We start from the raw sequence: 16,345 nt of genomic DNA on the forward strand, positions 1-16,345 counted from the left end.
CGAACCAGCCGGTGAATGATTCCTCGGCCTGATGGGGTTAATATCAATAATCATTAAAATAGTCAACTACCCATTTGTCTATGTGGCTTCACCCTGTCGACAGCTAATTGCCTTCATTTTCCACCACCACCTGGCTAAATATATCACAGCACAAACTTTCCCAGATATCATCCCGAATTTTTGCGAATAATTATGCTATTTTGATGTCCATGGGCGCCGGGTGCGTGTTCATTATCATATTAATTTACAGTGAAAGCGTTTGTGCGGTGATTAACTATAATACCGGTGTAATGATTGCCTGGGTAAATAAAAGCGACGGGAAACACCCACACTATACACGGCACAAAGGGAGGACGAGTGCCAAAGGTCAAGGTTACATGGTTGGGAATAAAATCACCATCATCACCACCACTATCATCACTCAATTTCTCATTAAGTTCGTATAATGTGTTTGATAGATTACCGGTATACTTACAGCGTTTATCTTCCACCACCACCACCACCACCATCATCATCATCATCATGTCATCATCATAATCACCACCACCACCACCACCACCACCAAATTTCTTACTAGGTTCTGATAACGACTAATTATATTGTACACTTGATTATATTTTACTCTTCTCTCTCAACACTGTCATTAGATTTTGGTCACTATCATTACTAGCACAGTCACTTCCACTGCATATTTATAACAATGAAAGTGATGATGTATTTGTCATTATTAACCCCACTGAATTTAGCTGCCTCCAGACGACTTATGCAGCTTAGAACATCCTCGTACTGAAGGGATCAATTACGGAGACACACACACACACACACACACACACACACACACACACACACACACACACACCATGCACTGATTTAATAAAGTAACATCGGTGAGGGTCATCTCGGTTGGTTTATTAACACGATTTCCCCACCGTTACCACTCCACAAGAATCCAACGCAGACTTACCTAACACTGGAGGGGGCTGGGCTAGAGGAAAGCAGCGATGTTTCACCCCATCTGACTGCAACTCTGATGAAAAGAATGTGAAACTAAACTGGAACTGGTGACCCTTTGTTGCGAATGTATAATGTTTAAATAACGTAACAGGGAACACAATATAACTTTAGAGAAAACACGGTAAGTAAATAAGCAACTAAAACCAAATAAACTATGCAATACTGGTTAAAAAAATAAAGCTTTGGACAAGAAAGAAAAAATTATCCACCTCTGAGTTATAAAGCCGCTTATCCATCATTAATTATATCCATTTATCCTTTGGAAATCTCACAAAAACAGATAAAAGAAACATCCTCTCCAACTCACATTCCAGCCAGACAACTGATCTAAGGCGTTGTCATGCATTCTCTCCTTGACACCCACTCCACCAGCCGACCATCATTCCTTAAATACCAGACGCATTCGTAACTCACACACATGATCAACAGTCACCCCTCCCCCCCCCAACACACACACATAAAACCACTCATAAAAACTCATCTCCACGGGCCATTTCGCACACACGGTCTGTCACTCCGCGATGATAAGGCTCCGAATTAGGTCCCTGGAAATCACCGAGGCCTCTCTTTTCGCTTCAGATCGCCACATCACCTCATTTCACGCGCCATTATGTCGAGTTTGTCCCTCCGCCTACCGATTCCCACATCAGGAAGGCCGCTCTGATTCCATGGGCAGGTGGTAGCCGATGACAGGGCGAAGAAAGGAGGAGGGAAAGACAGAAGGAAGGAAAGAAGAAAGAAGGAGAGTGAGAGAAAAAAAAAATCCTATGTTTGTTGGCCTTGGTGGTTTAGATATTGATGATGAATTTTTTTTTAACCCCTTCTGCAGGTGGGTTTGTCTAGGGTAAATAAAAATTGTCTAGTGGTCGTCGCAGCAAGGGAAAAAAAATTGTTTGGGTGGCTACAAGGTCAGGTTTGCGGGAAGGAATCATATGTCCGCCTTGGTGGTCTCGACAGGATGGTGATAAGTAGTTTTGTGGTTTACAGATATTTTTGCGTCCTTCTATCACACACACACACACACACACACACACACACACACACACACAGCCAAATCTTTACTTTTTTGGAGGCACAGGCAAGGCTAAGTTACCATGGTGAGGCCAGATCAGTTAAGCCGTGCGAGGCCACTCTACGTCCTTGGAAGCATTTTGTATATATATATAAAAAAAAAAAATCCGGCTACTTCTTGGATTCGAATCAAGCGCATTAGCATAAATCTTCCTCTGACAGGGGCTTTACCACTGTACTCCTAAGGCTACAGAAAAAAAAATTACAATAAAATTAACAAATAAATAACTACGGTATACAGTATAAAAAAGGGCAGGGGTGGCTACATCAGGTTCACGGGGAAAAAAACAAATGCTGGCTTTGGAGGTTTCGACATAGTGGTGCGAATCTTAATGTTGATAATTTAAAACAGTTTGCTATGGTGGATTTCCCCGAGTTAAATGAAATTATCTGACGTTAGCGGAAATAAAAAACAAAGGTTCAAAATTCGTGACGAAAAGGTAACCTATTGCAAAAAATGTCGTGTCCTAGTACTGTATGCCCACTTTTTTCTTTTTGCGTAACAAAGCTAGATATTTTCCTACGTTCGTGTTTCACAGTCAGCATGGAATGAACAATGTATATTATTCCCCATCCCTGCATTTCCCTTCATTAACCATACTCTTGGTACTCCAACTTACCTTATAATTACCATCTCTCCATCTTGATTGCTGAACTGTAACAACAGATCAACGATGATAGTCACAAACCAGCGCTGTGGAAGGGGTGTAAACTGAAGCACTGTCTATTTCTGCCAGTGAGCTACGTGAAATAAGCTACAAAAGGACAAACATCTGAGTCAAGGTGAAAGGAGTATAGCAACGCAGATATCTTTTTTAAAAAATCACGTCATAAAAGCTGTGAGCCCGTCCCTCTGGAATTTCGCCACGTTAGCCCCAATCATGAGCGACTTGGGTATTCAGGCCTCGAATCACCCCGCCCCACCCTCGCTACCCGCCCAATATCTCACCACGGAATTCGGCCTTTAACCCTTTTAGTGCGATCGCGTTCGTTTTCACCTGCGTCGTGAGGGGCCAAGTATATGAGTGCGGCGCGTGCTTATTTCTTTCTTGTTGTCCTTGTTCCCTGTCGTTATTGGATATTCTCTTAAACGATCAACACACCCAAACTGGTCATCCTACAATGCAGATCTTCACATTCACGGGCGCCTTAACCCCGCCACGCTCCATCGTCATTGCAGCCCGTCCAGCCCAATCCTCTCCACCCACTTTTACTTTTACCAATTTCCCTCCCTCTTGCATTGAGTTTATAAGGGAAATCAGATGTCGTCGTCCTTGCAGAGCCGCACACACAGCATGTCTTCAGTGGATGTAATCGTTCTGTCCTGCCCCATCACCCATCACCGTCTAAGCTAATCCAACCTCACCTACACTACTCACTCATTTTGTCTACCCAATACATTTTTAAAATTCCCCGACTTTTGACTTACATTACCGGGCCACCTACAACAGACATCTCTAAAGTATACACTTCCTCTGGTATGTCCTATTACCCACCATCCTAACAGCCCACTTTGCCCATTACTCTCCACCAACCTGGCCAATTTCTGCTCTGATATGGCGAATATCAAGATTGCTTCAACTACCTGGCGACCTACAACGTCCATACTTATCCTCACCACTACCACCACCATCCCCTCCCCCCTCCCTTTTTTTTTTTTAATGGTACTCACTCTCACCTTAAATGTCAGAACCAACTGCCCAGCCCCGGGCTCCTACGCTCCTCATGGGGCAACGTAGGATTGGATGATGGATGGATGGATGGATGAATTTTATATTGCACTTTATCGACCTAACTGGTGCTAGAGAGAGGAGTCTTCGTGTGGTGGCACTAACAGCCAGGTGGCTCTGTTGCCTGGTTATACAAACGCCCTGAACTCCCTCCCTATCAACTGAAAGGCGGATGGTAGACTGCAATAAGGGGGCAACTTTAGCCTTCAGTCTGCCGGGTTCACTTTCTGGGAAACCTGGTATTACGACTACTTCAACTACTCGGCCTAACTTCACTACAGGGTACTCATCTTCACAGCATACACTTCCCCCAGCATGACCCACCTCTCAGCAGCACACCAACCTATCCCACCTACACCCCTCCACCCAAACCACCTATTCCTGCTTTCTCCAGCCTGTTCTGAAAAATCTGCAAAGTCATTAGCTCAACCATAACTGTCTTTTGTCACATACATGTATTTAGAACCTCATGAATCGATCTTTATTAACCGAAGTCAACTTGACGGAACCTCATGAATTAAGTCACTTATAAGGACCTAAACTGCCTGATTATACTGTCCTTCGTTGATCTACTTCGGCCAGAACACTACCGAACCGAACTAGGATGACCAGAATGGATCTACAGAAGGCTAACCTGAATGGATGTGACTGGATCTGATATTAATCTTAGTCCGATCGGATGTGAAGGCCGGGTATGGACCAAGCTGGATCTAAAAACTACTGACCTGGCTTGACAGATCAAAGGGATGAGAAAGACCTGAATGAACCTGTGCTGACCTAAGTGCCCAGGATGGACATAACTGGACCTAAACGAACATAACTGCACTTGACAAGATTTAACTGGGCCTAGCTCGACCTGAGTGACCCTGAACGGATCTGAGAGTGTGAGAGATGCTAACTACCTGACTGGATCCAAAAGACCTGACTGAATCTACTTAAATATGAACTCGATCTCAGAGGATCTGAAACGACCTACTGTAACTGGATCGGATAAACCCTGAATAGAGCTGATGTAAACTGACCTAACAGACTGAATGGATGAGAACAACCTGAATGGGCGTCCCTGGACCTAATTGACTTAAACTACTATAAACTGAAGTGAAATGACCTGATTAGGCTGATACGGATATGATGGGCCTAAATGGACCTAATCAGGAACTTTTTCAGCCGAAGGACGTCTTTTATACTTTAAGCTATTGCTATATACAAAGGATAGGGGGGACTTCTCGAGGTGGAAAGTTTACATACCATCTATAAACACAAGAGGTTCTTCTAAATCTGAATACAATCATCTGGCAGCGGCAAGAACACTCGGGCTGAAGAAGTCAGTACCTTACGAGTAAATTCAAGCACGTCATTTCTTTCATTCTTATCGCTACGAAGCTATTTTATTCTGTGCAGATTTTTTGTTATCGAACTGGAGGGGTGACATACACCTCCATTAACCCCTCCACTATAACACACCCTAAGCTGAAAGAAATCGTCTGACAGCGGTAAGGATTGAGAAAAAAAAAATGACGGCCACAACTGCGCGGGTCTTTTCGTGGCCCTTCGTCAGACCAAAGACCAGTCAGCATCGATAAGGTATTTGGCGGTCTGAGCCGAATTCCGCTGGCTTTCAGTTCAGTGGGATTTTATAGGCTCGATTTGCGGGACAGGGAGGGAGGTGGGGATGGGGGATGAGAAAGGGGGGATAAGAGAGGGGGGATCAGAGAAAGAGGAAAGGGACGAGAGGGAGAGGAATGGGAGTGCGGTGGGAAGAGTGGGGAGGGGAAGGGGTGGGGATACAGAGGAAAGAAATAGGGATGGGTGTGTGGTGCAGAGAAGGAGGAAAGGAATGTGGTGGAGGGAAGGGGGATGGCAGTGTGGTTCGTAGACAGAAGCGCGATGGGAGTGTGTTGGAGAGAAGCGGGATGGGAGCTTGGTGGAGAGAAGGGTGGATGAGTGTGTGGTGAGAGGAAGGGGGAATAGGAGTGTGGGGTGGAAGTGGGGATGGGATAGCAGTGTGGGAGTAAAGGGGGGATAGAAGTGTGACAGAGAAAGGGGGATGGAAGTGTGACAGAAAGAAGGGGGGGATGGGAATGTGGTGAAGAGATGGGGAAATGAAAATGCGGGAGAGAGAGTGCGTGATAGGAATGTAGTGGGAGGAAGAACGGGAAAGGATGGCAGGGGGCATCATAGGCAAGAGAGTGGCACAATGGCTAATATGATAACAATAAGGAACACAGTAGTTTCATCATCCTCAACGCAGGGTCCTTGGCCGCAGTCATTCTAGCTTGGATTTTCACCACTATGCAACACTGACCCACGGCTCCATCGTTGCGCCGGCCACTCGTGAGGGTTGAGTCTCTACTGAGGAGGCTCGGGAGGGTGGCAATCAATTAAAGTAACAACAAATACCTTCGGCCAGGCAATGCAAACCAAGCAAACTTCACTTCCTCGCCAGTTACGTTTACATGAGATCGTCCTCCAATGTATGTATATCACAAGATCGTATTTGCTAGAGGAAACTTTGCATAAGGGTCGCATAAAAAAGCCTGGGGTGGTCCCGCCTCAGTTCTCGTTGGCATCGGGGCTTTCGTAACAACTCTCCGTTTACGATTTATTTTGAATATTACGCCCCAACATCCTCCTGTAATCTATTATATTCATAACTCTGTAATACTGACAGTCTGCATCAGTAACACACAAGAAAATAACTAACCCCTTTATTAAGACGTCATTTATACCGCATTTTGTTTTCCCCTGCCTTCAGACAAGTTTATTCAGCTCAGGGGAGACTTTTCGTGGTGAACGGGTTAATTACTGGCGATGGTATGTAGCCTACTCAATTCGACGGGCCCATTCTAAGCCGCATATACCAGTTTCTTTCCTAGGCTGAGAGAATGAAAGGTGTAATAGACAAGATAAATAACTAAGAAAGAGGAGTCAGGAAATCTCGGCAGGCGCCGTGCATCCGAGCAAATATTGGCCACAGGTAACCCCCGGCCATGGTTATCAGATGAAGGCCGACCAATAGGTGGAGTTCCTCTGGGCCCACGACGGGAGGCTTGCTTCTCCACGCTGACCTTCACTGTTTAACCCCTTCAATATGGGCTCGTCTTTTTTGTATTATATTCTTGCAATCTCATAGTTTCATCCAGGTTTGGAGCGCGCGCGCACACACGCCCGCACGCACACACACACACACACACATACACACACACACACACACACACACACACACACACACACACACACACACACAGGAAGCTTACTTTTCCATTTTTAGACACTCAACTTTATTTCACGTTTCTAATGGTGTTGGAAAGGGACGCTGACATTTGGTAGTACTGATATATCGGGGCGGGTTATCTCTGATTATAAAAGCGTCCTTCAGTTACTTCCTTAGCCCCAAAAGGAGGATGGTGGATTGCAAGGGGGAATATTAGGCCTGCAGTTCGCCAGGTTCGCGTTTTAGATGAGGGTAGAGTCACAAGAGAAACACCAACATAGCATTTCATAGGGTATCGCCTTTTTCTTATACAGGGATGCATACTTCTCTACTGCCACCTTCCCTGTTTTATACCGTCATTACAAAGTGTCTCGTATTCTGATTCCTTTAATACGGTCAATTTTTTTTTTTTTTTTTTTTTCTTTTACTTGGATATCTACTTTGGCCTGCATTTCACTGTTACCCCTTTCGCTGCGGTGAATGCAATTTTTTTTTTTTTTCATTCAGGCTAATAACAGAAGCTTTTGTTAGACAGTGACAAAATGTTGCAGCCAGATTTGAATATTATATACAATGAGCAGCCTTTCCCTCGCTATTACTGCACCTATGATTTCATTTTAGATTAACACTGCACGAATTTGGCCAGTCAAGAAACCACATCCGAGGGTTAAAGGCACTCAGTACGGTGAAGCAATTTTATATTTTATTCCAGTTACTGTATGATTATTTCAGTCAAGTTAGGAAGGGTCGGTACCAACAAAGAGGCCAACACAGTCAACGCGATGTTTTATTTTTTTTTTGGGGGGGTACCATTCAATGACGGCACTCAGCTCAATACTTTCCTAACAAAAGGGATCTGATACATAGAGTGGTCTCTATAGAACACTCCATCAGGCGGATTCTCTCGTGTGTTGCAGGAACGGTTATCAGCATGATCAACGTCTAACTTTGCATCATTTATTCACAATCTACCAACCAAACCTTTTGTCACGCCTTTTAGTGTCTGCTTGGATAACTTAGTAACAATGCCACGACCATGATAACACCAGCAGAAACAGCCGTCCCTGTAACACAAAACGATACTCGTAGCACTACTTAGGGACCAATATATACTATATGCTGTAGCCTTCAGTAACGCCTCTCCTACCTGACCCTCCTTTAAACTTTAAGAATCATCTGGAGCAGCCGAGTCAAATAATACTTCCTCGGGCTAAAAGGGGTAATGGAGGTAATATTTAACTCCTCCAGTACGAATATTTCCCCTAGATGAGTAAAACTGTCTCATGATAACGGGAACAGAACAAAGTAGAAGGGCTTGGGGTGAATGGGGTTAATCGGTGGGGTGAATGGGATAAACCGGTGGGGTGATTGGGGTTAATCGGTGGGGTGGTGGGGCTTAATCCAGCTTAGGGCAATAACATAGAGTCTGGGAGCAAGATATTTACTCGCCTGATGTATGCTGCGTGGCTGAGGCGAGTGAGAAACTGAGGAAGGAAGGAAGGAAGGAAGGAAGGAAGGAAGGAAGGAAGGAAGGAAGGAAGGAAGGAAGGAAGGAAGGAAGGAAGGATGAAGGAAGGAAGGAAGGAAGGATGAAGGAAGGAAGGAAGGAATGATGAAAGAAGGAAGGAAGGACGGAAGGAAGGAAAGGGGGGAAAGGAAAGACACAAATTAAGGAAGGGAGGACAGAATGAGGGAGAGGGGAAAGAGAGGGGGGGAGAGAAGAAAAGAGTGGAAAAGAAAGGAAGGAAGAGGGCAAAAAGTGGAGAAAGGAAAGGATGGAGGATGGGAAGGAAGACTGGGGAGGGAAAAAGAGGGAGGGTGCAATTAGAGACGCAGGAACATTGGAGAAGGAAACGTGATGGAGAGGAAGGAGCAAACTAAGAGAAAATAAAATGTTAAAGAGTGCAAAGGGAATGAGGCGGAAGAAGCGGAAGACATGGAGGAAGAAAAGCCTAGAGGATGAATTAGCAACAGGAAAAAAAAGGGAGGAGGAAGAAGAGGAATTAGGAAAAAAAAAAGGGAGGAAAACGAATAAAAAAAATTGAGGAGCAAAGGAGAGGTGGAGAATGAGAGAGAACGGGGGAAGAGGAGGAGGAGGAAAGCCAAGGAGATGAGGGAGGAGCAAAGAAGATCAAGAGGAAAGCAAAAGGGAAGAGGGGACAAAGGAGATAACTTGAGAGCAAAGAGGAGGAGGATTAAACACAGAGGAGGAATAAGAAAGCAAAGGAGAGAGAGAGAGAGAGAGAGAGAGAGAGTGAGAGCACACGCGAAAAAAAAAAAAATGGGAGACGAGGAGGACGTAAACGTGAGAAAAAAAGTACACGACGTGGAGGATAAAAAAAAAATGCAAGACAAAAACAAAGAAAAGGAGAAAACAAGATGTAGGATGAGGATGAGGATGAGGATGAGGATGAGGATGAGGAGGAGGAGGAGGAGGAGGAGGAGGAGGCACAGAGGAGGTGAAAGAATGAGGAGGAAATAGTGAAAGAGTGGAAACAGGAAGAAAACACAGGGGAGGATTAGGACGCAAAGAGGAGGAGTAGGAGGAAGCAAGAGAGACGAAGAGGTGACAAACAAGACGAAGAGGAAACAAAAGTGAAGATGAGGAAGAGAAAAATGTAAAAAGTGAGAAAGCCAGGAGATGGGAAAGAGCAGGACACAAACTACAAACAATAGCATTCAGGGAGCGCTACCTCCCCCAAAGTAGCACGATTATCTTTTTGATCTTGACATGACTTTCAGCCCAAAACTTAGTTACGGTACTTGTTTCTCTGAAGGTCCTCAAATCTTTATTCCAAATTGCAGTTCCATGCAATAGTTTTTCAATTATGCTGTTGAGAGAGAGAGAGAGAGAGAGAGAGAGAGAGAGAGAGAGAGAGAGAGAGAGAGAGAGAGAGAAATTCGCTCAGGTAAAGTGGGGACAAAACAGAGAAGAAAGCAGAGGACGAGGAGGAGAAAATATAGAACAGTCGGGGAGAAGGACAGGAGGAAGCAAAAGGAGAAGTTAAGGGCAGAGGATACGAGAAAGCCAAGAGAGGCAGCAGTAGCGTGGTTGGTATGCCCCTCCCAAACAAGCTGATGCCTTAAACCCCTTAGGAGATGGAGTGCATACCAATAAACCCCCAGCACCCCCATTTACCATTCACCCCTGCGCCAGTCCCAGTCAAGACCCACCTTTTCTCTTCCACCTCGCGCACGGCACCCGCAATCCCCCACTCTTTCAACCAACACCAGCAAAAACGATCATGGCTTACAATCAATATACAGTGGTAAATATCTTTCATCGCCAACCCATTAATCTTCATATTTGCTATCCGGCCTCCTATCCCCAAACCTCCTCTCCCCAACTCCAGTACCTCATATTCTTCAGTCAGCCTTCTCCCCTCATCTTCAAACCTGCTGTCCTATCTTCTCACTTACACTCATCCCCCTTCTCTCACCCTCATGTACCCTACTCAACTTTAAGCACTCACTCATTTTCACTTCTTTTGCCTCTGCCATCACTACCTCACCTTCAGGGATAGGCTACTCACCCTCTCCCACCTTCATTCAACTACTCTCTTTCATTTTCACACGTACCCTCATCCACCTCCTCACCCACCCATCCTCACTCTCTCAACTACTCTCGCTCACTCACATCCATTCTCATCCATATCCTCGGCCACCTTCAACCACTCTTTCATACTTATACCTACTCAAATCTCCTCACATATCCTAACCATCTTCCCCTACCCTTCTATTCCAATCACTTACTCATTCTCCTCATATCACAGTCCTTCAGTCAAGTTCCCCTCGTCTTCTACTTTTCAGTCCCATCCTTCCCTAAGTTACATCTAGCGATCTTTTCCATCCACTTCCTTTCCATCATTAATATATTCCTTGTGCACGCCTTCCTAATCCAAACTCATTCCCATCTATAATGCCTGATTTTTTCACTCTTCCAGCCTTTAATCTTAATACATCTTTATACCTTACTAACTGGCTGCCCTCCTCACATTCTATTTCCATTTTCAACCTACCGTTTCTCCACTCAACCCTCTCCCCTTGCTACATCCCTCCCAGTCCATCCTCTATCTGATTCTCTCTCTCTCTCTCTCTCTCTCTCTCTCTCTCTCCCTCTCAGCCAGTGCAGCCGGGCCCAGGAGGTAAACATGATGCATTATAACATGATAATATTCGAGATTGGCGTCTCCCCGGGCGGTCTACTGTGTGTGTGTGTGTGTGTGTGTGTGTGTGTGTGTGTGTGTGTGTGTGTGTGTGTGTGTGTGTGTGTGTGTGTGTGTGTGTGTGTGTGTGTGTGTGTGTGTGTGTGTGTGTGTGTGTGTGTGTGTGTGTGTGTGTGTGTGTGTGTGTGTGTGTGTGTGTGTGTGTGTGTGTGTGTGTGTGTGTGTGTGTGTGTGTGTGTGTGTGTGTGTGTGTGTGTGTGTGTGTGTGTGTGTGTGTGTGTGTGTGTGTGTGTGTGTGTGTGTGTGTGTGTGTGTGTGTGTGTGTGTGTGTGTGTGTGTGTGTGTGTGTGTGTGTGTGTGTGTGTGTGTGTGTGTGTGTGTGTGTGTGTGTGTGTGTGTGTGTGTGTGTGTGTGTGTGTGTGTGTGTGTGTGTGTGTGTGTGTGTGTGTGAACAATACCCCATAATAGGCCGAGATGGATGTGATCACGCTACGGCACCCATAATGGTGACAGATGAGGGGGATGGGTGAAGCCGGTGTGGGTGGGCAGGGAGGTGTGGGTGAGTATGGGTGACGGGGGCAATAGAGGGAAGAGAGAGAGTGCGGGTAGGTGTAGGTGGGCATGGGTGAAGGTGGATGGGAATGAGAAGGATGGCTGCGGGTGAGGATGGCTGCGGGTAAGGAAGTGGATAGAAAACGGTGGAAAGTGGTAAGAGGTGGATAAGAGTGGATATGGATGGGTGTAGTTGGGCCAGATGCAAGACGGGGGTGGGTGAAGGTGGGTATGGGTGGACCTCGACGTATGGATGAGTTTCGGAGTGGATGGGTATGGTCGAGGGTGTATATGGGTGAGTAGAGATGTGGCTGAAACGGGTGAGAGAGTGAATAGAAGTGGGGTAGGAAGGGGGATTGTGGGTGGGGGTAGATGAATGTGGATGAGCGTTAGGTATGAAAGTGAATGAGAGGGTGGATTGCAATGAAGGTTAGGAGTAGGTTGATGAGAATGGATCCGGATGAACGCTGGTGGAAATGGATGTGAAGCTGGATGAAATTGGATGCAGGTGGGTTAGGTGTGAGAGTGGATCATGAAGGGTTACCAGTCGGTAAGTCAATAGATGGTCGTCGATATGAAAGGGATAAAAATGCGTGTGTGAGTGGCTGAGTGATTCTGAGGGGGCGAGAGTAAGAACAAGAAATGGATGTGAAAAACAGGCCGAGATGTGAGGATAAGTGAGAAAAACTGGCCGATATGCGAAGATAAATGAGACTGAGTTACGATGAGAGAGGGCCGAGGAAGGTGAGTGAAAGCGTCGATTAGGTTCAGAGGGTTAATACATTGGATGTAGGCTAAGCTTGGGTGAGAGGAATGAACTAAGAAGCATAGTGGGATTTACTGAGTGATAGTGAATAAGTGAATGAGAAGAAGGACCACAATGAAGAGGCAAAAAGTATATGTGAGGTAAGTAACAAGTAGAACGGAAGGCGACGATGGAAGCAAGGAGTAACAACGAAGGAGTGGGACGGATGATTTGTTGGGAGGAAGGATGGATGGAAGCGAATAAGGATGTTGCAGAAAGGGAATGTGAGTGAGAGTAACTGAGAACGAATGAGATGATTGACGAAAACAGTTCCGACGAAAAAATGTGATGAAGGAAAATTAATGACGAAAAAGGTGCCGCTGAAGATGGGTTAGAGATGAAAAATGAGAACATGAAATGACCACTGATGGATGAAAAAGTGAATTAAAATTAGTAGAAAGAACGAACAGTAAGCGAAAATGCAAGGAGTGAATGAAAATGAATACGGATAAGACATTGAATAAGGGATGAGAAGACAGGAAAACTATAGGTGAATCAGCTAACAAAGACTGGATAAGTTAGAATTACTGAAACACTGATGGATAAAAGTGACTGCAATACTATGGGTGATATGCATGTATGTTTGCTGGAGAAGTCAATGAGCGGGTGTGGCAGGGCATGAATGGAGTAAATTGAATGGATGAATGACAAAGTGGATGAGCTGGATTAACACTCTTAGTACAATGATATTTTTCACAATGTATGGGTAATTGTGTCACGTAATATTAATTCATCCTACAGGAGACACCTCTCAGTGTAAGTGTTAATGGAAACTATTATACCCATCACTATTACGGATCTCCTCAAAGCTGTGTAAAATGGTCTGGTGATGGGGAAAAAAAAAAAAAAAAGTTTGGAGAAATACAATGAGGTGGATTGGCCATGAGGAGAGGATTGAGTGAGAGACTAACTAGGAGAGGGTATGTGAGTGATGTGGGGATGGAATGGAGGGGGAGACCAAGGATGCGATGGAGAGATGGAGTAGAGAGGTATACGAGAGAGTGTAGACTGGGGGTAGGACTGCGAAATGGCAGGGGACAGGGCGACATGAAGGCAATTTGTTTATGGCCACCCCTTACGGGATTGAGGCGTCTGGCTATATAAAGGCAGATGGAAACGTCATCGAACTGAAGCGGGTAAAATGCAGGAAGGATACGTGAGAAACAGGAAGGGGACGTAAAAATTTTGAGTCGATGAAACATGAATAATTCGAAGAGACAGTTGTTAAAGATGAATGAAATGCTGGTGGAAATGTGGAGATATTGCAAGTGCATGAAGAAATAAAAAATAAAAAAATTAGGCTAAGCACGGATGGACTGTTGACGTAAATTCACGAATGGAGGAGAGAGAGAGAGAGAGAGAGAGAGAGAGAGAGATGGACGAAAAGTAAATGAACGACGAACTGATGACTGAGACTTTGATAAAGATGAAAAGTGGTTGTGTTGACGAATGAGAAAAAAAGCTAAAAAAAAAAAAAAAAAAAAAAGAAAGAAAATGGAAAGGAAGTCATACAGAAAACAGAAGGCACTGGAGAAAAGATGGATTACGAGTTAGATGGATGACTGGGGTAAATGGATGAGGGTGTGGTTGGAACAGAAGTTAGACAGATGAAGTGGTCGGTAGATAGAGGGGTTTGCTAGTCGAGGGTTGAAAAAATAGATGGAAGGACGGGGTACAAGGATGAAAATGTAGATGGGTGAAGGAAGGGGATGGATGAACGGAGGACTGATAGATGAACGGGACACTGATAGAAAAACGAAGGACTGATGGATGAAGAGGGTGGATGGAAGGAGTGGATCGATGGATGAAGGAGTGGACAGATGGATGGAGGACAGGTGGATGATAGAGGTTATTACAGATGGAGGGGTTTGATGGGCGATGGATGAAAGCAGTAGACGGATGAAATAGTCCACTGATGCGCGCAGTGAATGGATTAGCCGGTCGAAAGATTAACTGGATGATGGATGAAGGCTTAGGTGAATAAATAAAGTCGATGGATGGAGAAAATTATAAAAGAAACGTAAAGATCGAATGAAGACGAGGATCGGCCGATGAAATGCATAGATGGTTTAGGGTGGTCATGGATAAAAAGGGGAAACTCACTAACCTTCACCTTGAACCCTTCGGAGGACTGTTTGTGTGTGTGTGTGTGTGTGTGTGTGTGTGTGTGTGTGTGTGTGTGTGTGTGTGTGTGTGTTGCCCCCTCCCGTACAATGGATGATAAAATTTGCACCGCCTGTTACGTATGTGACTGCCCACGGTTGAATAAATGCAGAAGCCATGAGCTGGGACGGACACACACACACACACACACACACACACACACACACACACACACACACACACACACACGGGTTAGTACTGAACAAAACTATTCATACTTGGCTGTGAATGTTATTAACATCCGGTGGCTAAAAAGGTTTAAAATATGCAAAGGAGGATGTTATCTCAATCTCTCTCTCTCTCTATATATATACCTGCTTACCTATCGACTGGTATTTATCAATTAGATAAAATAGGAATGAACAGCTAATTTTTGAGGACCATTTTAAATGCATACATCTTCGTACTCTGTGCAAAATTTATTACTACAAAGAGTAAAGACATGCCAAAGACAAAATTGTGGGGGTTTTGTAGGAATATTCTAGACACAAGCGGATGGCGACTACTCTGTACCTCAACACATCCTCTAAAATTATAAGAATTCTAGTTACTCTTGCACCCAGGCATAATGTTTTGTCCATTCACTTGTCTACCTGCTTGTTTATCAATCCGAATGACTATCAATATTCTTTAAAACTGCCAATAGCGATGGGCGGGTCATAATCGACGTTGGTTACTTTACGAATGCATGGGTTAGGGGGCATCTTGGGTAATGGCTGGTTGTACTGATGCTGGAGGGGAAGCAGGCCAGGATCCCCATTCCCCATCCACATTCATCTTTTACTGGCCTAGGGTGGTGTGTAATGCTTCATACTGAGGTTCAGTAAGGTTGGTGAACAGCATATCATCACACCAAATATACACATCCTACCTCCCTGCCTTTCCACACACTGCCACATTCTCTCTCTCTCTCTCTCTCTCTCTCTCTCTCTCTCTCTCTCACACACACACACACACACACACACACACACAGCTCGCCCTCGTTTACCACACTGCCCAACTCAGTCACACCTCGCTGCCACACGCTCCTTCTCTCCTGCGCAGAAACTTTTCTTTCTTTTCAATTTAAAAACACATATAATTGATTTCTATGGCAATGGTGATCAACAACAAAGGAGCTTATTCATATCACACACAGACCTACTATTACTGTACAAACATTTATTTAAGTTCAAATGGAAATCGGGCAGACTTTATACATCAATTTGGCCCAGATTTTCATCATTTTGCAGTTTATTTCACATAACTCAGTGGCACAATAAGACACAACATTTTTCGTGACTAGCATCATATTTTGGTAATGATCTATTGCTACAACTCAGCCTCAAGATGGAGTGGTTGCAATTTTGGTAAAGTTAGTGAAAAAAAAAAAGTGTGGTTTCTTGCAAATGATCATGCATAACTACGCCTACGGCTAGCTGTATTCTTAGGCTATGGTGTATATTTTTCCATTAAAGTGTCGCTCCGTGAAACCATCAGATAATGGAGGAAGGGAGTTAATGAAATGGGTGTGGTGACTACTGGAATGGCTGGAAATTTGGTGGGCGGTGGGGCTGGTGCAAGAGAGTACGTCCTCAGAAAATGGGTGCTGCAGGATTAGTGATTTGTGCACAGTGAAAATCTACTTCAA

This window comes from Coenobita brevimanus, chromosome 68 (assembly GCF_032717465.1).
Source record: "Coenobita brevimanus isolate Jiangsu-jjx chromosome 68, ASM3271746v2, whole genome shotgun sequence".
Lineage (NCBI taxonomy): Eukaryota > Metazoa > Arthropoda > Malacostraca > Decapoda > Coenobitidae > Coenobita > Coenobita brevimanus.